At 41.8% G+C, this 22,720-nt stretch overlaps 1 protein-coding gene across 13 annotated transcripts in view; it reads right to left on the bottom strand.

Moving 5' to 3' along the window:
* tacc2 (transforming acidic coiled-coil containing protein 2) overlaps positions 1-22,720 on the bottom strand; it is a 225,407-nt gene that overhangs the window by 69,249 nt on the left and 133,438 nt on the right. The gene's annotated exons all lie outside the window — the stretch shown is intronic.

The raw sequence follows: 22,720 nt of genomic DNA on the forward strand, positions 1-22,720 counted from the left end.
GACAGTAAGCCAGAGGTGATGGAAAACATAACTGAAGGCGATTTCAGAAGGAGATTTCAAGCAAACCTGTGAGACAGATTGATTGGCACAGACAACATGGACGAAAGGATTAGTTTTTGTGATTTTTGACTCTATAACTGTCTTTACCAATATTCAACAAAAAAATGGCAAAGCTTTATTTGGGAACAGAGAATATCGGCAATGTTTCTGGCATGAACAATGAGGTCCACTCCCAGGTGAGGTCCATGTCTGCAACATTCAAGTCAAACAATCTAGAGCGGTGCAAGAAATCTATCTATGACCTTTGCAGAGCCTTTAGGGGTGCCAAGAGGGAATTCCGGACCAAGGTGGAGTCTCGAGACAATGACACGGATACGTAGATTGGGGCAAGGCTTGTAACAGACTACAATGCAAAGGCTGGCAGTATCACTGGTAACATTGGGTCTCTTCCTGATAAGCTCAATGATCTCCATGCCGACTATGAACAGGAGGTCAGTGGAGGAACATCGCTTGCTCCGCCTGTCAAGGGTTCACCTGCGCCAACAGTTACTGTGGCAGATGTAAAACCGGCCTACCTGATCGAAACCACAGAAAGCAACTGGCCTGGATGAAGTCCCTGGCCACGTCCTCAGGACCTGCGTGGATCAGTTGGCAGAGGTGCTCACAGACATCTTTAACCTCCCACTCCTCCATTCTGAGGTCCCTACCTTCTTAACCACCATCCATCCTAGTGCCAAAGAAAAGTAAGGTAGCGTTCCTTAATGACCACTTTCCAGTAGCTATGACATCTAACATCATGAAGTGCTTCATGGACTGTTGATGGTGCACATTAACTCCAACCTCCCAGCCTGCCTTGATCCACTTCAGTTTGTTTACTGTCGCAACAAGTCCACACCAGCTCCCTGACCCTGGACTCATCACTGGAACACCTAGGCAACAAGGAATCCTATGTTAGACTCATATTTATCAACTCGCTCTCCATTCTACACCATAGTCATCTCCAAACTCATCTCCAAACGCCTGATCAGCTCGATCAGCTCCCCCCTCTGCCATTGAATCCTCGACTTTCGGACCGACAGACCACAATCAGTGAGGAGAGGTGACAAGGCCTCGTCTACAATAACTCTCAATATCGTTGCCCAACAAGTATACATTCATAGTCCCCTACTCCCTATACACCGTACGGCCAAATTTAACACTAACTCCATCGATAGGTTTGCAGATGACACCACTGTTGTAGGCTGAATCACAAACAATGAGACGGAGTACAGGAAGGTGATAAAGATGTTAGTAACATGGTGTCAGGATAATAACCTCTGCCTCAATGTCAGCAAGATGAAGGAGGTAGTTATCAGCTTTAGAAAGCGGTGTGGAGCATATGCCCAATCAGCATCAATAGTGCCTAAGTGAGAATGGTTGAGAGCTTCAAGTTCCTTAGAGTTAATATTACCAATGATCCTGTCATGGACGAACACATTGATGGCGATGGTTGAGAGGTCACACCAACACCTCTACTTCCTGAGGAGGCTGAGGAAATTTGGCACGTCTCGAGTGACCCTTACAAACAGATGCGCCAAAGAAAGTATACTGTTGCATTGCATCACAACTTGGTTTGGGAACAGCTTTGCCCAAGACCGCAATAAATGCAGAGTTGTAGATATAGCCCAGTCCATCACACAGACAAGACTTTCCACCATTGACTCCATCTACACTTCACGCTCCTTCAGAAAAGCAGTTTACCAAATACTTTTCCCACACCGGTCAATCTTTCTCTCTGTGTCCCACCCCCCCCCCCCCCCCCCCCCACCCCGGCAAGGTACAGAACTACAAAGCGCACACTACCAGACAGTGGAACAGCTTCCTCCCCTCGGTTATTAAACTTCCGAATGGTCCTCCATAACCAATGGTATGTCCAATTCACCTCTACCCTCATTGTGGACATTGGGCATTGTCTATGGCACTGATGTACTACAATGTTAAGAACTAAATTCTGCACTCTGTATCTTCCCCTTTGGTCTATCGACTGTACTTGAGTTTGACTTTATGTTCATGTAAAGTATATGCGATCTGTTTGAATATCATGCAAAACAATTTTCTCTTTCACATCTCTCAAGAACCGCCTCCAACTAATCATAGAAACAAAGATAAAAATTTGCAAAAACTGTAGACGCACTGACTAAATAATTGTTATTAAAACAGAACAAGCTGGAAATACTCAACAATTCAAGCAGCACCCGTAGAAAGAACAGTCAAGATAAAGAGCCTTCTTTGACCTGAAAAAAGGTTCCCTGTGTTTCTGTTCCCATAGATGCATATTTCAAGCAATTTCTAATTTTATTTCAGCATAAACAGGCATTGCCTAGTTGGGGTTTAACTTATATACTCTCTTTCCAAATACCTGTGTCAGCTACTTGTATTTGCACTTAGTAGATACACAGTCTAATGGCCCTGTCCCACTTAGGCAATTTTTTGGGCTACTACAGGCAACTGCTGCAAAATTTTCAACACGTTGAAAATGTTTCGGCGACAGTGGCGACAATTTTTGCTGTCGCCAGGTTTCGTAGGTGAATTCCATTAAAACTAGTCCCTGGCAGTCACCTAAAGAGTCGCCTAAGTGGGACAGGCCCATTACAACCAGCTGAAACTATGTAGATGCTGGGAACTACATATGAACAGCTATTATCATCTGAAGAATTGAAAAACATCCCATTGTAAAAAAACACTTTGTGTTACAATGTCTACTGATTTTATCTGTACTTTGAATAGTGGAAAAATACTATGTATACCCAATAACCATAAAATACCAGATGTGATTCAAGGACATTGGTCAGGGTGGGATGAAATCCCTTTAAAAGTCTGGTAGATGCTTTGGTTGAAAGGGACACAAAGTGCTGGAGTACGTCAGGTAACACCTCTGGAGAACATGGAATAGGTGACATTTCTGGTCGGGACCCTTCTTCATACTGATTAAATGAAATTGATTTTTTTAAAGTGTGGAGTAATCTGCAAGGTTAAGTAATTTCAACAAACAAATATGAAAGGAGTTGTAATGTAGGTGAACTGCATAATTAAATGTGGGATGCCAGAATAATGAGTTTGTAGATTTTATTCACATTTTTTTGGTTATGGTTATATTTATTGAGCTTATTCATTTTAGTACAACTGAAGAAACAACAATTCACTCAAACCAATCATCATTTAGCAAATATCTCTTGACTATCCATTCAAATGAAAAAGTCACAATTTTTCATGCCCTTTATTCTACAGATTCAGGATCAGTTCCTGTGGATTGGAGGATAGCTAATGTTATCCCACTTTAAAAAAAAGGCGGGAGAGGGAAAACAGGGAATTATAGACCGGTTAGCCTGGGGAAGATGCTGGAGTCAATTATAAAAGATGAAATAGCCGCACATTTGGATAACGGTAGCGGGATCAGTTTGAGTCAGCATGGATTTACGAAGGGGAAATCATGCTTGTCTGATCTTCTGGAATTTATTGAGGATGTAACTAGAAAAATGGACAAGGGAGAACTAGTGGATGTAGTGTGCCAGGACTTTCAAAAAGTATTTGATATCCCACAGGAGATTAGTGGACAAAATTAGAGCACATGGTATTTGGGGGTAGGGTGCTGACATGGATAGGAAATTGGTTGGCAGAGAGGAAACAAAGAGTAGGGAATAACGGGTCCCCTTCAGAATGGCAGGCAGTGACTAGTTGGGTACCGCAATGCTCGATGCTGGGACTACAGCTATTTACAATATATATTATTGATTTGAATGAAGGGATTAAATGTAACATTAGCAAATTTGCAGATGACATAAAGCTGGGTGGCAATGTAAACTGTGAGGAGGATGCTATAAGGATGCAGGGTGACTTGGACAGGTTGGGTGAGTGGGCAGATGCATGGCAGATGCAGTTTAATGTTGATAAATGTGAGGTTATCCACTTTGGAAGCAAAAACAGGAAGGCAGATTATTATCTAAATGGTGTCAAGTTGGGAAAAGGGGAGGTACAATGGGATCTGGAGGTCCTTGTTCATCAATCATTGAAAGTAAGCATGCAGGTACAGCAGGCAGTGAAGAAAGCGAATGGCATGTTGGCCTTCATAACAAGAGGAGTTGAGTATAGGAGCAAAGAGGTCCTTCTGCAGTTGTACAGGGCCCAAGTGAGACCATACCAAGTATTGTGTGCAGTTTTGGTCCCCTAATTTGAGGAAGGACATTCTTGCTATTGAGGGAGTGTAGCGTAGGTTCACAAGGTTAATTCCTGGGATGGCGGGACTGTCATATGTTGATAGAATGGAGCGGCTGGGCTTGTATACTGCAGACTGCTTCAACACCATCCAAAGCATGCTGCGACTCATATGGAGTGCTTTCTTCAACATTTAGCACCTTAAGCTCAAATAGAATGATTGTTTCAGTCATTGACTCAGTAGTGACATTGCTAGCAGAATTATGGGAGACTTTGTTATGATGTTCTGACTGGATGGGTCAGGAATCTCAGAGCAGGAGGCAATGATATGTTTATCAATGAACAGCCTCCTATTTCTGTCTTCAAAGAACCACATCCCAGCTGGTCATCCCTGATGAACGATCAATTTACAGCCCAGGCTTTTCCTAGAACAACTGTGACATGTGAAATGCTGCAGGCACACCATTTGCTGTGCTCTTGTCCACGAACTGCTGTCTCCGTGGAGGTCAAGAGTGTTTAATTATCATGTGTGCCGTGAATGTTGCTCACTTTCTGCAGCTTTACAGGGCCATTAATGCAATAGAACAAAAAATAAATATACACTAACCAATGATACAATAAATTAATAATCAGCAATATAGGATGACCAGACCTCAGTAATGCAAATCTGAAGTATCGTAGTGCAACCAAGAAAGTCCACAGTAAATCTTTGCTGAGGTAGGGTTGTGATCAGGGTCATGCAGTGTGGTTCAAGAGTTTGATGGTTGCTGGAAAGAAGTTGTTTTTGACACTAGGGTCAATGAAGGAATACCAAGGCCTCTATTTCCTCAGAAGCTAAAGGATATCGGCATGTTTCCAATGGCACTTACCAATTTCTACAGATGCCCAGTAGAAAGCATCCTATCGGGATTCATCACGACACAAAGCAAGAATTTCATTGTCCTATCTGGGACACATGATAATAATAAACTCTCTTGACTTGACAACTTGGTTTGGCAAAAGCTCGACCCAAGATCACAAAAAATTACAAAGTATTGTGGATATAGCCCAGCCCATCACACAAATCAGCCTCCCCTCCCATCAACTACATCTATACTTCACATTGCCTCAGGAGTGCAGTCAGCATAATCAAGGCCCACTTACACCCTGGTCATTCCATCTGTTTTCTTCTCCTGTTGGACATAAGATACAAAAGCATAAAAGCACATACCATCATGTTCACAAACAGCTTCAATACCCCATTATCAGACAGATAGATGAATGGAGTTCTCCATAACTATGTGCGTAGTCCCGAAACCCCAATCTACCGCAATACGGCACTTGTACTTTTTTTAGCTGCACTTTCTCTGCAGCAGTTGCACTGTATCTCTGGAACACTATATTGAGCACTCTGGTGTTTTTACCTTTGCAGTACCTATTGTACCTAGTGTATGACTTGACTGCACTTAAATGTATGGGATGATTGTCTGGATAGCATGCAAACAAAGTTTTTCCATGGTATCTTGATACACGTGACAATAATAAACTAATATTAATACCAATAGAACAGTATCATCTTCCAGGAGAACAGAAGAGATGTATTGATTGCAAGGGCAACAAGTGTTTCTCTGATAGAGATCATCTTCGTATAAACAGCTAATAAAATCATAGTCACAAATGCAGAAAATATGATGCTCTCCACCCTCTAAAGCTCAACAACATATTTCAATAGTAATATGCCACGTAATTACATCTCACATTCTCTTTTGTAGGTCACCTGCATTGATATTAGCACATCTATGATCAATCTACTGCAACAGCTCAATATAACCATTCATGGCGGTGGGCAGCTCACCCTGACATGTCTCTTGAGGACATGAAATCCAAAGGACCACAAGCTCCACACTGCAATTTCCATCTGTCCGATGGAAAAACTCAGTCAATATGCCAACGAAGCAGAAATGGGCATTAACTCTGCCACTGCCCCCTTTTGGCTAAATGGTTCAGGTTAGAATTGGCCCGGATCACTCAGAGGCAAGAGTGAAGGCCAGGACGGTGATGAATGAAAGTAAATTATAGAAGGAATAATAAAAAGTGAACTTGAACTAAAAACAGAATCTTCCTTTTATAGTGGAGCAGATCTTCAGCTATGCTAAATATGTTGCCACATAAGTAGAATGGACATCCAAAATCCAACTAATAACATCATTGATTTCCAACTGAATGCTTATTGTTATTACATTTTGGGTCAAAGTAGCAAGAGGGAAAATAAATCTTGTTTGTTGCTCGTAGTGACTGTGGGTAAGGTTATCAACAGGCAGTTGTGCTCACCCATGCACATTGCATTCCTAGTACTTCACTGAACCAAATGACAGGAAGTGAGTACTACCAGCAGCCCAAACTCTCACACTTTTAGCTGTAGTAATTAGAGTCATATTTCTCAGTTCCACAGGCTGTTTTGAAGTGGTTTACAATATCCTATGCAGTTGAAGAAGCCTGAATAATATAATGTAATTGATATTCATTCTACTGGGTATTCAGCCACCAATATACCTGTTTAAAACTAGGAACATTTGACTAATGCTTTGTGAAGTATTTTGCATGCCATTGAGCAGGTCGGTCATCCAAAAATAACGATGGTTAATTTGCAAGGCCTAATTATGCAGGGTGGGAATTTATTGCTGTGTTATCTTACTTAATAAATACAGAACAATGTAAGAGAATAAGAGGGGAAAAAATGGACCATGATAGCTAAGTGCCAGCATTACAGGAGTATTCGTGGACTGGAATCAGCATATTGTGTCCTGGACAGCTGTGATAGATAGTGTACTCTGGCTTTAGTTACACCCAGCCTCAAGGGTGGTTCTCTGTGCTAGTCTCATCAGTTACTGCTGCAATAAAGAAAGCATTTGGCTTTAAAATGTCACAACACCACAGAATCACACTTTTTATAATCGCCATACTCACCAAGACTGGAAGTCAGTCATCACCTGCTCAACATAAAGCCCAGAAGACAATGGCGCTTCCATATTTATTTCAGATTTCAAGTCGCCCTTTGAACCAGCGGCTGCTTCTAGATGTGTTTCTGCTGCAAGTGCAGCAACACCAACGCCGTGTGGGTTTTTTTGTTAAGTTTGCACAACAGGCTTGAAATTGCTAAATGTGAATGTACCGGGAAAAGAAAAAAACCAGGAGATGTTTTTCAAGGCCTTAGCAAGGATCTGTAAGGCTGGGTGCACCTGTATAACCAGATTACTGCTACATTCCTACCGTGCAGTACAAAAGAAACCTATGCATTCTGTCAAAGACCACAATTGCTGAAGGAAGGCAGTCTCGTGATTTGATACAATCCTACTCAATAAGGACCTCTGAAGGAGAGAGCTTCCCAAACAAAAAGGAGAATTCCAATAGCATCAATGTGCAGCTGCACAAAAGGATAGAACAGATCTTGCCGAAGTGCTCTTATGGTAAATATGCAGTTTAAAACAAAAACATCACTTAATCACACTCAGATCTCTGAGCATCTCTTCTATACATAGTAAATATTATCCATTATTCACAGCAATATTATCTTTATTTTAACATCAGTTTGGATAATTATGCCATTTAATATTGTCCTTTAGGGATAGCACAGGCTTGGCCAATAGGTGGCTGCCGGTACCAACTATGCTGTGATGGCTGATACTGATTCTGTTGGCCTACTGCATGAGGTGGGGGAAATTATGGTTTAAAAACAAAACAAAAACAAAATGTTGCAAGACTCACATAGCCTCTGAAGGTTCGTGATTCAGGCTGCTCGCCTGCCTCTGCTGCACAGACTGGGAGCCTCCCATCCTTGGCTTGTCCCTGTTACAGAAGCTCCAAGCAGGGCCAGCCTCCTTGTTAGCTCCACCAGCAAGAAGCCCTGAGAGGTCTGACTATAGGGCTGCGATGCTGCACTGCAGATGGGAACAGCTGCTTGCATCAGTGACAGCAGTACTGTAGCGGCCGACTCTGATCTCTGAACTGCTGCCAGCTTCGGGATGCATCAATATTACTAGAGAGCTTCCCGCCTATCGTGGGCTACACAACAATGACATTCCCAGTCACCAACAAAAGAAACCACAACCAAATACTGCAACGAACGCACACACAAAAAACAATGAAAAGATGGCAAAACATAGGTTGAGATGACTCCTCCCTACATACTCATTGCCATCTCTCTAAAGACCTATAATAAGCAGGTCAGGTACATTATTCATCATCTACGCAGTTGTACATTAAACTGCTAAAATCAGGATCAGTTTAATGTTGCTTTCTTTTTAGCAGTGCTATTAATTATACATCAAATATTTATTCCCAGAAACAGAGAAAAGTGCACATTTTAATTCCACAACCATACATCCCTTTTCGGAATGGAATGTTCCACGAGGGAAGTAGACAGCACTTCACCAGGAGCCAATGCACAGACTGAGAGAACCAAAGCTTTTTCATCTGTTGTATTTAACTCATTGACTGCTGTTGCCAAGGAGACACAATGAGCAAGCGCTGCGTGTGGAATCCCAGATTACTGTTGTGTTTTAAATGGCCATGGTTTGAAACCATGTTCGGCAAATCTTCCTTTCCCATCAGAAATCAAAATCTATCATTCACCTATTCCATCACATTGACTTCATGCGTGTGTAATATATTGGAGATAGACACAAAATGCTGGAGTAACTCAGCGGGACAGGCAGCATCTCTGGAGAAAAGGAATAGCTGCCGTTTGGGGTCGACACACACTTCTTAATATATTGAAGTCAGTTTGGATGTCACTTTGGAGAAGCAATTGCAATAAATCCAAATGTCTCTGGAGTGTCAGAGGTTGAGGGAAAACTTGACAGAGGTATATTAAATTATGGGAGGCCTTATTAAATTATAGGATGGACTGTCAGTGCCCTTTTCCCCAAGCTGAAAATGTTCAATGCTGGACGACATAGCGTTCAGGTGAGGGGGGGGGGGGGGAGTTTACTGAAGAGCAGAGCAAATATTTTACACAGAGAGTTGTGGGGGCCTGCAACACATTGCCAGGGGTTGTAGTGGAGGCAGATACGATAGTTGCGTTTAAGTGACTTTTAGATGGGCACATGGAAGTGCAGGGAGTAGATGGATATGGATCATGTACAGGCAGATGAGATCAGTTTAACTTGGCATGATGTTCAGCACAAAGATAGTGGGCCGAAGGGCCTGTTCCTGTGCTGTACTGTTCCATAGATAGACACAAATTGCTGGATTAACTCAGCGGGACAGGCAGCATCTCTGGAGAGAAAGAGTGGGTGATGTTTCACGTCGAGATCCTTCTTCAGATTTCACCCACTCTTTCTCTCCAGAGATACTGCCTGTCCCGTGGAGTTACTCCTTTGTGTCTATCTTCGGTTCCTTCATACACTGTACTGTTCTATGTTCTATATTAAAATAAGAACAAACCCCGCTTTAATCACTATTATAAACAGTCAATACCAAATAATATCATCTGATGGCCTGTTGGTAATGAGAGAAAGGAAGATTTTCAGATTTGAGTCGGGCTAAAAATGCAATCAGAATACATGATGTTTTGTTTTAGAAGGAACTGCAGATGCTGGAAAATCGAAGGTAGACAAAAATGCTGGAGAAACTCAGCGGGTGAGTCAGCATCTATGGAGCTAAGGAAATAGGCGACGTTTCGGGTTGAGACCCTTCTTCAGACTAGCTTTTGTCTACCTTCTATCAGAATACATGAAGTAGTTAATTCTACATATTTGCGCATGAATGTAATGAATCAAAACTGTTCATGCTATTTGGGTGTCATCATGGTTTCATCTTCAGGGAATTTACTTTGCTCTTGATTTTGAACCATAAACTCTGCATCATCCTCAAACCAGAGTTATGTATTTAGAAGGAGACCTCGCATTATTGTGAAACACCATTGAGCAGACAGTGCCCTGAAGCAAAACCTCTGCTACCTAGACGACTGTGAAAGCATCCTTCAATTGAAGCAAAGTAGGATCAAACAATTTGTTGTGGTTGCTACCTGGACCACCCGGTATTAATACATTCCAGCCCTTGTCAGGGATGGTGTAAGCAACTTCTATAGCTACTTTCAGGTTAGGCAGTCACTGTTTCCAATCAAAATTATCTGAGAAACCACATAAAATACAAGTCCTATTTTAGCTTCCATCTTTAACTGATCATCTCAAAATCCATCTCAGAATTTCAATTACAGAGACATAATTATGCATTTGCTTTTCCTCAGCAGCTGCCTTCTGTGTAGCCCAGCTATGCCAGAGCTTGGCTAGTGGAAGGATATTGACTCACATTGCATTTCCTTTACATCTCACAATCACTTCTGATTTACAGCCTGTGCACAATAGGGCAGGGCACCATATCTGAGTAAGGATGTGCTGGCTCTGGAGAGGGTTCAGAGGTGGTTTACAAGATTGATCCCAGGAATGAGTAGGTTAACCTATGATGAGCGTTTGTTGGCAGTGGGCCTGTACTCGCTGGAGTTTGGAAGAAAGGGACCTCATTGAACCATACATAATAGTGAAAGACTTGGATAGAATGATGTGGAGAGGATGTTTCCACTAGTGGGAGAGTCTAGGACTAGAGGTCATAGCCTCAGAATTAAAGGACATTCTTTTAGGAAGAAGATAAGGAGACATTTCTTTAGTCAGTGGGTGGTGAATCTGTGGAATTATTTGCCATAGAAGGCTGTAGAGGCCATCAGTGGATATTTTTAAGGCAGAGATGTAGATTTTTGATTAGTACGTGTCAGAGGTTACGGGGAGAAGGCAGGGGAATGGGTTTCGGAAGGAAAGATAGATCAACCATGATTGAATGGCGGAGTAGACGATGGACCAAATGGCCTAATTCTACTCCTATCCCTTATGACCTTATGAGTGCAGATGAACCTCCCATTTACCCAACACCTGACCAATCCTCCCAACCCTCTATCGTAGCCTTAATGCTTTTCTCCTTTCAGATGGCCAAGAATTTCCACCCTATCAAGAATGACTGGCCAAGCAGCGAGGTAGAATGGAAGAAGGTTGTAATCTGATGCATGGTATTGACCAAAGATCCTATAGTGAGCAAGATAGTCCACTCCTGCTAAATCTAACGGGCTGACGTGTAGTACGCAACGGAACAGAACGTGGGCCATTTCTTCGGCCATTTCCGTAATCCTGACCCGACTTTGGTTATCCCTCTTGCAATGTAATCAACGTTGCGGGGGAACAGTTTGTGTTAATACGTTCTAATTCTGTTAATTTTCTTTTTTTAATGTTTTTTCGGACTCAAGGCCCAGACAAGGGACACTATTACATAAAAATACATTGCAAACCTCCCCGCAACTTTACCCTGGCGTCCCAGCCGTGCTGATCCGGGCCAGACTTCCCATACGCTGTGGATGGGCCATAGGCATCTTTTTGCTTTTTATTGTAAGGCAGAGAGGCAGAAAGAAAATGAGGAGAAGATTTTTACCAAAGATCTTTGATTTTTACGAGGATGTTTCCGTAAGCGGCTTCCGTCTCCGCACTAGTATCTGTGCTCCGTTATGGGATCTTTGGTGCGGAGACTGAAGCCGGTTACGGAAATGGGGCCGAAGATTACCCATGACTCTGCCCATGACCGTACTACGTCTTTTTCGTCGAGTGGACTATCTTGCTCGCTATAGGATCTTTGGTATTGACACTCACAATCACCATCACAGATTTACAAGTCGGTGCTTGGAGTCTTTTACTGGGAGAGTTACTGAACTTAGTGCATTGGCAGATGACGTACGGCTAATTTTCAGGAGGAGCATCAACTGTCACTTCACATGGCTTCTTTAATTCCCTTAACCATTTACTTGGACAGCTCTGACAAAGACTGCTGGATGCTTCCTTCGCTTCCTGCTGATGCAGTGATTGTGTTCGTGCAAGAATTGTAACAATGGCAGAGTGCAGTTGATCCATTTCATCTTCTTTGTATATTCTCCACCATTCCAGAAACGAGTCCTGAAACAATTTCATTTAACGCACATGACGGCAAGAAATGGTTGAGCGTTTTGGATACAGCAAAGTCTATGGGACTTGACAGTATCTTGGGTGCCAGGGGAATCACCATTGCTTAATTTAATAACAGTTCAGCAAGTTCTACTGAAATCTTTCACTCTCCCAAACTGTTGTGTTCAGGCCCAGCCTGATTAACTTCTCCTCATATCACAACTCACAGCCCCGCATCCCTCCTCCTCCCATTCCATCAGCCAGTCAATCTGGCGAATCTTGACACCACGCTCTGCATTGCAAATATATTCCCCCCCCCCCCCCCTTAGGAAGACAGACTAGACTAGACCCGCAAAAAACTTTCCAATTTAGTTTCCTATGGGTTTTAAAGAATTGTAGTTGAAAAATGTTACATTTTTTTACATATTATGTTTGCAATAAAGGCCTTCATTGCTTGCTGTACCTACACATTAACTTTCAGTAATTTGTGCAGAAGGACCTCCAGGTGCTTCTCAACCCTAAGCAACTAAAGTCTCTTCAATGTTTTATACCCAAGCCTCATACTGTTCCACATTTCATTCTGTTTCCCATGTCCTCACCCATTTACTTATCTGATGTCCCTTTTAAGTCCCTCTGCATCCTGCTCATAACCCTACACCGTCACTCAGTAAACTAGTGTACATTACACTTGGTCCCCTCAATCAAATCATTGATAAACCCAGCAAAGATCCCTTTGACATCCTAGTAGCAGATCCATGTCAGTAAAACCAAGACTAAGATCTTCTTAATAGATAGACTTCGTACTGAAGGAGTAATTTGCTACACATGACCGGTCCAACCAAGTTTCTTATCAATGTTGGCCCCAGGATGTTGACAAAGATTTAGCAAGGTTTACACCACTGAAGTATACTACAATGTTACTAACTACTTATGAACCCAAACCTGAACATTATCTAAGTTTTGTTGCATGCAGGTATGGCTGCTACATTCTCTGAGAAGATCTTCGCTTCTGATTATGTTGGAAGATAATTAATAAAGCAACTGAAGATAGTGGAATCAGAATAATGTCCTGTTTAACTCCTGTCCTGATCTCTGGAAGTGGGATGAATAACGAGCAACAACCATCTTTATTTGTGTGAGGTAAGACTCAAGATGTTGGAGCGTGTTCTCCCATGCTTCCCATTGCCCTCAGTTTAACCAGAGCTTCCTGGAATCACACTCAGTCAAATGCTGCCTGACTATTTAAGGAATCACTCTGGCCTTGCTTCCTGAAATAACGCCCTTTGCCTACATCTCAACCAAAACCACTTGATGTATGGATGTAAGTGGTTGTTATAAAACAAAAATTGAATACCAATGAACAGGTTTTATTGATGAGTTGGGTATTGCCAATAATACCATCAATGACCAAGGGTGAAGCAGTAGGGCATTACTTAGGTTGGGTTTTCCTGCTATTTGTGCACATGACATACCTGGCAATTTCTCATATGGTTTGATAGACGCTGAGATTGTTAAAAAATAACAGCATCGCAATATAACAGCGAGAGTGACTCCGTAAATAGTAAGGCAGTATTTGACTGAGCGTGACACCAGGAAGCCCTGGTTAAACTGAGGTCAATGGGAAGGTGGCACAGTGGCGCAGTGGTAGAGTTGCTGCTTTACAGTGCCGGGGACCTGGGTTCGATCCCGACTATGGGGCTGTCTGTAGGGAGTTTGGACGTTCTCCCTGTGGGTTTTCTCCGGGTGCTCTGGTTTCCTTCCACATTCCCAAAGATGTGCAGGTTTGCAGGATTGTGGCTTCTGTAAACTGTTCCTAGTGTGTAGGGTGCAAAACCAGGATAATATGGAACTGGTGTACGGGTGATCGTTGGTAGGTGCTGTAGACGAGCTGTGTCCACGAACTGTGCAATTGTATCACTAAACCAAACTAAATTAAACTAAACACAAAACTAAACCAGGCAAAAAGTCTTGCTTTGGAGCATATCTTCATCTCTGTACCCAAGATACTGTCTAGTCCCATAGACTTCACTTTATCCAAAGCTCTCAACCATTTCTTGCTGCCATGTGCGGTAAATGAAATTGTTTAGGGGCTGGTTTCTGTAATGGTGAAGAATATACAAAGAAAATGAAATGGATCAACTGCACTCTGCCATTGTTACACATTAAAGAAGGCATGTGAAGTGATAGTTGATGCTCCTTGTGAAAATTACTTCCTGGTTTCAGCTGCGAGTGTATCTTCGATAATGAGTGAAACTAATCAAGTTAAACTACAGCCAAATTTGTTTCTATCCCGACACTAAAATGATGGGGCAAAATATTGCCCTGTCTGGGATTTGATCTGATAATATGAAGTTTACAATCATTTTTCCTCATTAAGTACTGTTAGTCGTTTTTTTGTGTTGTTACCTAAATATGTACTTGGCAATAAAACGCTTTAATCTATACTAGGCAAAATCCAGTTTGAGATGAAACTATTGGTTTCCATGAGCACCGGATGCAGACTTTGTGTGTGATGGTTACGTAACTGCTTATCCTAGTGAGGTGATACTCCAGCGCAAAATAATTGGCAGGATTGTAAATGTTAAGTCAAGTAAATGTTAATTTGTGATCTCACCCATTCACTGATTAAACAGATCAGATCCAGCAGCTCGCAATAGTCGCTAGACTTTAAAATAATTCAATTTTAAAGAAAGCTGTGCCATAAAACCCAAGTATTTCAGTCAAGAGCGTTGTGTTGCAGCTATGGAGGTCTGTCAAAATGAGTTTAAAAAATATACTTTAAAACACATCTATGCAAATAAAATTTCTTGTTGCTGATTTCTGGGATCTCTGCATGTGTTCATTATCAGGTGTGACCACCTCTGGATATTTTGATGGATAAGACTTTGTGTTAATATTTGAATGTAATAACATACTTCAAATTTCTCAGAGAGCAAGTAATTATTTAATAGTAATAGTGACTTTGCTGATTTGGCACTGGTAAACAGGACTATCAAACATATGTAGAAGAAAAAAAATGAATAATAGAAAAAATGAATCAAATGGCTTAAAAGACAAAGCAAATTCCTAGTTAATTAAATCCATTCAGATCTGTGCAGCATCTTGGATATCATAGTGAATATGGATCCTATTAAATCTGTTTGAATTATTATAGATGCACAAAGCCATGCCAAAGATCTAACAATAAAAACATTGGAAAGCATGGTGCAATTGGTAGATAATTTGCAGGCTTTTTAAATATATTCCAAAACAGAATTTAGTGGAAGTGAGTCAAGGTTATTGTGCACACAGGCTGTTTGGCTGATGCTGTCACACAGCAGGGGTCAGGGTTTGCCCTGATTACACAAAGGATGTCTATCCTTACTGCAATGTTAACCCTTTAATAACTTCAACTGTGCACTTGGGTTACAATTATTTTTTAGTCTATTCACACAAAAAGACATTATGAACTGTGTTTTTTTTACAACACATCGTTCTTCTCATTAGTGAGCTGTTTTATACATTCATCGAGAAGCTTATTTACATCTGTTACACCCAAAGGGCTGGATTTTCAAAGCTGTAATAATACAATTTGAATAGAGCTTGGAGATCCTGTGTCAAAGATGTAATACTCTTTCCCCAGCTGTGTACAGACTGTTCATTTTGACATTGATTGCTCTAATTTCCAGAGTGCATTGGAGATGCAATTTTTGTCACTCCTGAATCGACACTTCTGCTGTTCCTCAGGGTGGATGATGGGGAGGAGCAGATGGGTGGCATTAAATCTGGTCTTGCAGTCTTGTGTATTGGTAAAAAGCAGACAATGTTTTTTCCCCCCCCTACTTATTCCCCTCTAATTTGCACTGAAGGGGTTGATCGGATTGATTAGCATATAAAATTGATATGGCAAAAGATAAAATTCTACACCACCTTCTCATTGTGGGTTTTTTTAATTGAAATTAATTTTACAATAGCATGTCAGATATTCCTGTTCTTGCTTACTTATCACTTCAATTGGAAGAAGTGTCTCAGCAAAATATGAGACCAAAAAAATGTTTCAGGAGCAAACGAGCAGGGATTATATACCAGAGGTACACAAAATTGCTGGGGAAACTCAGCGGGTACAGCAGCATCTATGGAGCGAAGGAAATAGGCGATGTTTCGGGCCGAAACCCTTCTTCAGACGTTATATACCTACTGCTTGACAGAACTTGCTCATTACAGCCATGCCTGCCTGATGCTGCCTTCATGCAAACACTTTCTGCACTGGGTCGCTTGGGAGCACGGACCTGTGTTCTCAAACCTTGCCTAAGGACATTGATGTTGGACAGTTTTGGCCTCCTTTAACAAGACAGAGCTCACTCACCTCAAACAAGGCATTAAATGATGGAGCTTCAGACAACATGGCTCTGTACCACACTTTGTGACATGTTTATCCACTGAGCAATCAGCTTGCTTCAGAGATTTCCAATTCCATGTTTATATTTTCTGAACTTTTTTTCAGTTATATCTCAGCCCATGTGCGAATAGATGCAGAGGACTCAAACAGATACTTAAATAAGAAGTAGAGTTTGGTATCAAAATCACTGTGTGGCTCATGTACACACCTTTATGTCCAAATGTTGATGCATTTTCTGGCAAGGATCAGAATTTGTGGTAACTACAGGGAAATGAGAATCTATGAACCACCTGTGAATAAATATACTCTGCAGTGCTGCTAAGGAGCGAGTTCCATCATTTGAACCCTGCAACGATGAAGAGCTAGTGATATATTTTCAAGTGAAGTGCTTACTAGCTGATTAAGTTAGACAAAGGCTCACTGATAAATACCATCTTTGCGCTCCTGCTTTTGCAATATCATCAAGAGCTTCATTCATAAAGCTGTTAATGTGACTGAGAATGTGCCAGCTGTTACATGGATAACATCTCGTGCCAAAGAAAGACAGACCAGGAAATCAAAAACATTAATAATTCCAAGAAGCAGAAATGTGGTTAAGGAAAGAAAAATTTATTTTTGCTACTTCAAGAATAGCCTATCCAACTTGAAAGATTAACTCTAATTGAACACAAGGTACAAATTGTGGACCTAGCCCAACATTTGACAGTTAAAGGCTGCTTATGACTCAACTACTACAGACATACATCGTTCATACAGTGTGCACAATGCCAATGGCTGACCAATTAGTTTCCATCAAGGTCTCTTTCAAAGGCATAATGATGTTGCTCACACCAAGGTGCATACATCATAGCTGTTGAATGGGGATTAAAGATGTTCCACAAATACCTACATGGTCAGAACTTTACAATAGTTTTCACTAATTTCCATTCGTGTTTCTACTAGTGGGAAAGTCTAGGACCAGAGGTTTATAGCCTCAGAATAAAGGGGCATATCTCTAAAAAGGAGATGAGGAGGAATTTATTTAGTCAGAGGGTGGGGAATCTGTGGAATTCATTGCCACAGACGGCTGTGTCGGCCAAGTCAATTAATATTTTTAAGATGGAGATAGACAGATTCTTGATTAGTAAGGGTGTCAAGGGTTATGGGGAGAAGGTAGGAGAATGGGGTTGAGAGGAAAAGATAGATCAACCATGATTGAACGGTGGAGTAGACTTAATGGCCTAGTTCTGCTTCTAGAAGTTATGAACATGAATATTCATGGGTCTCAAGCCTCAGGGGGGTATTTTTGGTGAATTCACATGGTTACTTCCCAAGACCTCAGCTGGAGATTGTCATTACTGTTGTTTGTGTATGACTATAATCGGCGGTCCAAGAGTGGGTGGGCAGTAGAATGTGGATGCAGTGAGTTGACTTCCAATTGAGGCACTTTCACATGAGTCGCTATTATCCAAGTGAGATTACGTCAGAGCTGGAACGCAGGGATAGTACTCCTGTAACAATCCAAATGTTTGCTATCATTAGTGATGTGGCCTCCATCCCCTATGTGGCGTGCAAACACCTCCAGCCTGGAGCAGACGAAGAATGAGGAGGTGACATGCCACTGCTGTATGACAGAAAAATATTTTATTCATTCAGTTTTTCATGGAGATACTTTAGGTTTATTGTCAGGATTGCAGCACATACACACTCCATTGTGTATGTGCTGCAAACAACTCTTATGGATGCATAGAAATGAGGAACTGCATATGATGGTTTACAAAAAAGGACACAAAGTGCAGGAGTTATGCCCCTGTCCCACTTAAGAAACCTGAATGGAAACCTCTGGAGACTTTGTGCCCCACCCAAGGTTTCCGTGCGGTTCCTAGTTGCAGGTAGTGGAAGGTCTTACCTGCAACCTCCGGCAACCACCTTCAACTAGCATCGCAACCGGCTTCGTCTAAAAAATTACCGAATTTTAAAACGGCAACCTATTTTTTGTCACGGCTGGTTTTGAATTGTTTTAAATAATCGCCGGAACATAGAAGAAGCGGAAACCACTTTCGACCATTAGGGAGACTGACAAAAACCTCCGGGAACTGCACGGAAACCTTGGGTGGGGCACAAAGTCTCCAGGGGTTTCCGTTCAGGTTTCCTAAGTGGGACAGGGACATAACTCAGCAAGCCAGGCGGCATCTCTGGAGAACATAGGTGATGCTTTGGGTCAGGACCCACCTTCTTCCCAAAACATCACCTACCCACGTTCTGAAGACATTCTGCCTGACCCGCTGAGTCACACCAACACGTTGTGTCCTATGGCTATATCTACAGCTCAAACAACAATTTCAAAGTTAGTAATACTGATTGCTGCATGAAGTCTTCTACAGTTGTCTGTCAACAATTCCAACTACACAAAATAACTTGTGATGACCAATTTGAAAAAGGTGATCCTTCACAAAACTTTATACAAGATATCTGGTTAGTGGGACACATGATGGATGACAGAACAGATCATATTTGTGCTTCAACTGATTGATGGTCATGTGTTAACCTAACACATTAACTAGACCACCAACCAATGGTCATCAGCCCAACCGAATGAGTATGCGTTGGAAACAAAAGTTTCATCACCTTCTAATGCACTCGATGTGGAAAGAGAACGTACCTTGAGATGAGGTGCTACCATCTGCTGGTGATGCTCAAGAACAATCTGAGCTATGTCATTCTCACTGAGTGAGTGAATTGGCAGGCATCATAAAACTTGATCTGCTGTGGCTTGATGATCCAGCCACAGCAGATTTTGGTCTATTGTACCTTATCTTTTAACAGTGTGAAGAAATAGAAAGCAAAACATCCCAAGTTGATTTAGATTCCTAAGATGGATCTTAAAGGTAATAAGATTCATTCAATGCTTCTGGTTCAAAATGTATTCAATTTAGTAATAAATTAGTTCACTTTTTTTATTCATGTCAATTTCTGAAAATCACTTCTTTCGATTTACTGCACAATTTAAACAATAACAAAGCATACCTTTTCCACACACAATTATTTTATGCTATCCACGTAAATGTGGATCTTGACAATCTCTTGCCTTAATTTTTCCAGTCAGCTAATTCTGCCCTTCTCAGAATGTTGAAATTGACCTAATTTAAGTCATAGTCCATATAGTCATAAGAATCATATAGTGTGGAAACAGGCCAACTCGTCCATGCTGACCCATCTAAGCTAGTCCATTTGCCCATGCTTGCCCCATATCCCTCTAAACATTCCCTATCCTAGTCATAAACAACATTTGTTTTTTGTTGCAACTTCTACAAATGGACATTATCATCCTTCTTTGCCATTCCACAGTCTCTATCGGAGTTGACCACAGCCCACATTTCCCTTCCGTTATTATCAAAGGGTTGGCAATCAATCCAGCTCCTCCCTTAGAGATCTAATGACAGTCAAATATCTTGAACAATAGTTTGTGGCTGTCTTACCAGCTATTAACAACTCACCAAACCTTCTGCTCAAAGTGAACTGCAGCCCAATAAACACTTACCAACTGCTCATCACATCCCTTGACATACTTGCCCCAATTCTCTTGAAACCCCTGCATCCCAATCCACAACCCTTCTCCACTATCCCATCATTTCTCTTCCTCGAAGCCCCGACATACTCCCTGCCAAGCTAGATTTCCATCACCAATTCTGCATGAGACAAAACAATCACTGGTCCATTGCACAAAGATCTTATAATGCACCGCTGTAGGCCCAATAACCATAACATCAAACTTGCTAACTTTGCAGAATTGTTGAGAAAAGGGTGGAGAGTGGCATAGATTGGATAGTTCCTCAAAGAACTGTCACAAGCGCAATGGGCCAAATGACCTCCTTCTGCGTTTATCCCGTTGATAGTTTTCTTTGGTTTGACTTGTAATAAATTATGGCACAGGTCGAGGAAAAGCTTAATTCATATTACAAGCATTCCATTCCTTTATTTCAGTCCCATTTATTAAGTAGCTGTTAATGTCTAAAAAACAGCAAAGAAATTGAAATTCAAGATTTCTTCAGCACCATGTATATCTGGTCAAATTCATGTGATAACAGAATGTAACCACTAGAGTGCGCTTCCAGCACAAGAAAGAACAAGAGGTTCCGACTGAAATCTGCGGCATCAGTTTTTTAAGACACAGTGAGCTCTCTTTGGTGATCGCGGTGGAACCGCAACACTCACACTTCCATAAACAAACCATATTCATAATAGAGAGAGCATGTGCACCTATCGTGAGCAACATGCTGAACGGTGGATCATGAGGTCAGAGTGTTACACTGGCGTGTTTGGTTTTAGAACATAGAGCAGTACAACAAAAGAATAGGTCCACAATGTTCTGTCGAATATGGTGCCAAGTGAAACTAATCCCTCTGCCCTCAGATATCCTTCCATTCCCTGCATATCCACGTGCCTATCTAAAACGCCTTTTAATTCCTCTTGTCATAGCTGCCTCCACCACCACCGCTGGTAGCATGTGTCAGGCACTCACCAAGCTGTGCAAAATCATGCCCTACACATCTCCTTTAAACTTTGCCCCTCTCACCTTAAAACTATACCCTCCAGTCTTTGACATTTCCACCTTGGTGTAAAAGGTCTGACTGTCTCCCCCATCTATGCCATTCTACTCTGCTGTTGACACATTCCTCCAGGCTCCCACAGCCGAACAAGCATTCAATGATATGATGGAGAATGCCCTGTCCTCCACACAGTTATGCCATGGAAATGGATCTTCAACTATTTACGGGTTAGTTGCTGAGTTATTTCTGGCTGCATTCTACAGTATATCATTCAGACATTTTTATGTTTGAGTCATCTCCAAAGTGAATACTAAAGTACTAAACAACTTAAAGGCCTGGGTGCTAACCTGACATGAATGACCTGGTAGGACTTCCTTGAGATAATGAACATGACCAGGACAATGAACTGAGGACATCTTGAAAAAGTCAAGGCGTTAAGGAGGGAACAGGAAATATCCACCAAAGTACCTTAAGAGAGCAGAGTTTTTGTCGAGGAGAATGGAAGGGCTGCAAGGCTGCTACACACTGGTATCCAGAACCCTGATGATAGCAGTCTATGTTTCCTTGCAGCCAGTTGAGAACGTAAGTAAAGAATCTAAACTCCCATTGCTCAAACGTCAGCTTGACAAGGTGTGGCATTAGGAGTAGGAATGTTAATGGGTGTGACATGAGGAGTTGGGATGTTCGCTCATGGTTGGTGGGGGGGGGGGGGGGGGGGGGGGGGGGGTGCTAACACCTTCAGCTATGACTCGACCACATTGTTTCAACCTTGTACCACACAATATCAAAACATTTCAATCACACTATGAGTGCAGACAAGTGTCTGAACTAGAGAAACCAACAGTAAAAAGTAAGTGAAAGGGACTGACTCTTCATCGTCATGTTCTTCAGGCTCATCCTCTACTGTATGATTTTTGCTCACATAAAAATAAAATGGGTACAGCATGGAAGGAGGCCACTCAGGCCAGGATTGAGGGTTATTAGCTGCAGGGAGCATTGGACAGACATTGATTGTTTTCTCTGCAATGCCAGAGGTTGCAGGGAGACCTGATAGAACTATATCAAATGATGAGAGGCATAAATAAGATGTACAGTCAGAACCTTTTTCCCAGGATGGAAAAAAATCAAATACCAGAGGACATAGCTTTACGGTGAGAGAGAGGGGCAAAGTTTACATTAGATATACAGGGCAAGTTGTTGGGTGGCGAGTGGCTGGAATGTGTTGCATTGGGGGTGATAACAATAGTTAGAAACGATAGTTAGAGGCAGACACAATAGTGGCATTTAAGAGACTTTTGGACAGGCATATGAATATGCAAGAAATAGAAATATATGGATTATAGGCAGGCAGATAAGAGTTGGTGTTTGCATCGTGTTCAGCAAAGACATTGTGGGCCAAAGGGCGTGTTCATGTGCTGTACTGTTCTATGTTCTATCGTCTTTGGTGAGAGGAACGGAGTTAACATTTCAGTTCAATAACCTTTAACTACAACTACAACAGAAGGTTCTGGTGAAAGGTCATGTAACTAAAATGTTGATTCTGTTTCGCCCTCTACAGATATCGCCTAACCCCCCTGAATATTTCCAGCATTTTCTGTTTTTATTTAATTTCCTCCATCCTGCAGATCCATCCAATTTGTTCCTTTTGTTTCTCGTTGTGCCCA

Source organism: Amblyraja radiata, chromosome 15 (genome assembly GCF_010909765.2).
Source record: "Amblyraja radiata isolate CabotCenter1 chromosome 15, sAmbRad1.1.pri, whole genome shotgun sequence".
Taxonomy (NCBI): domain Eukaryota; kingdom Metazoa; phylum Chordata; class Chondrichthyes; order Rajiformes; family Rajidae; genus Amblyraja; species Amblyraja radiata.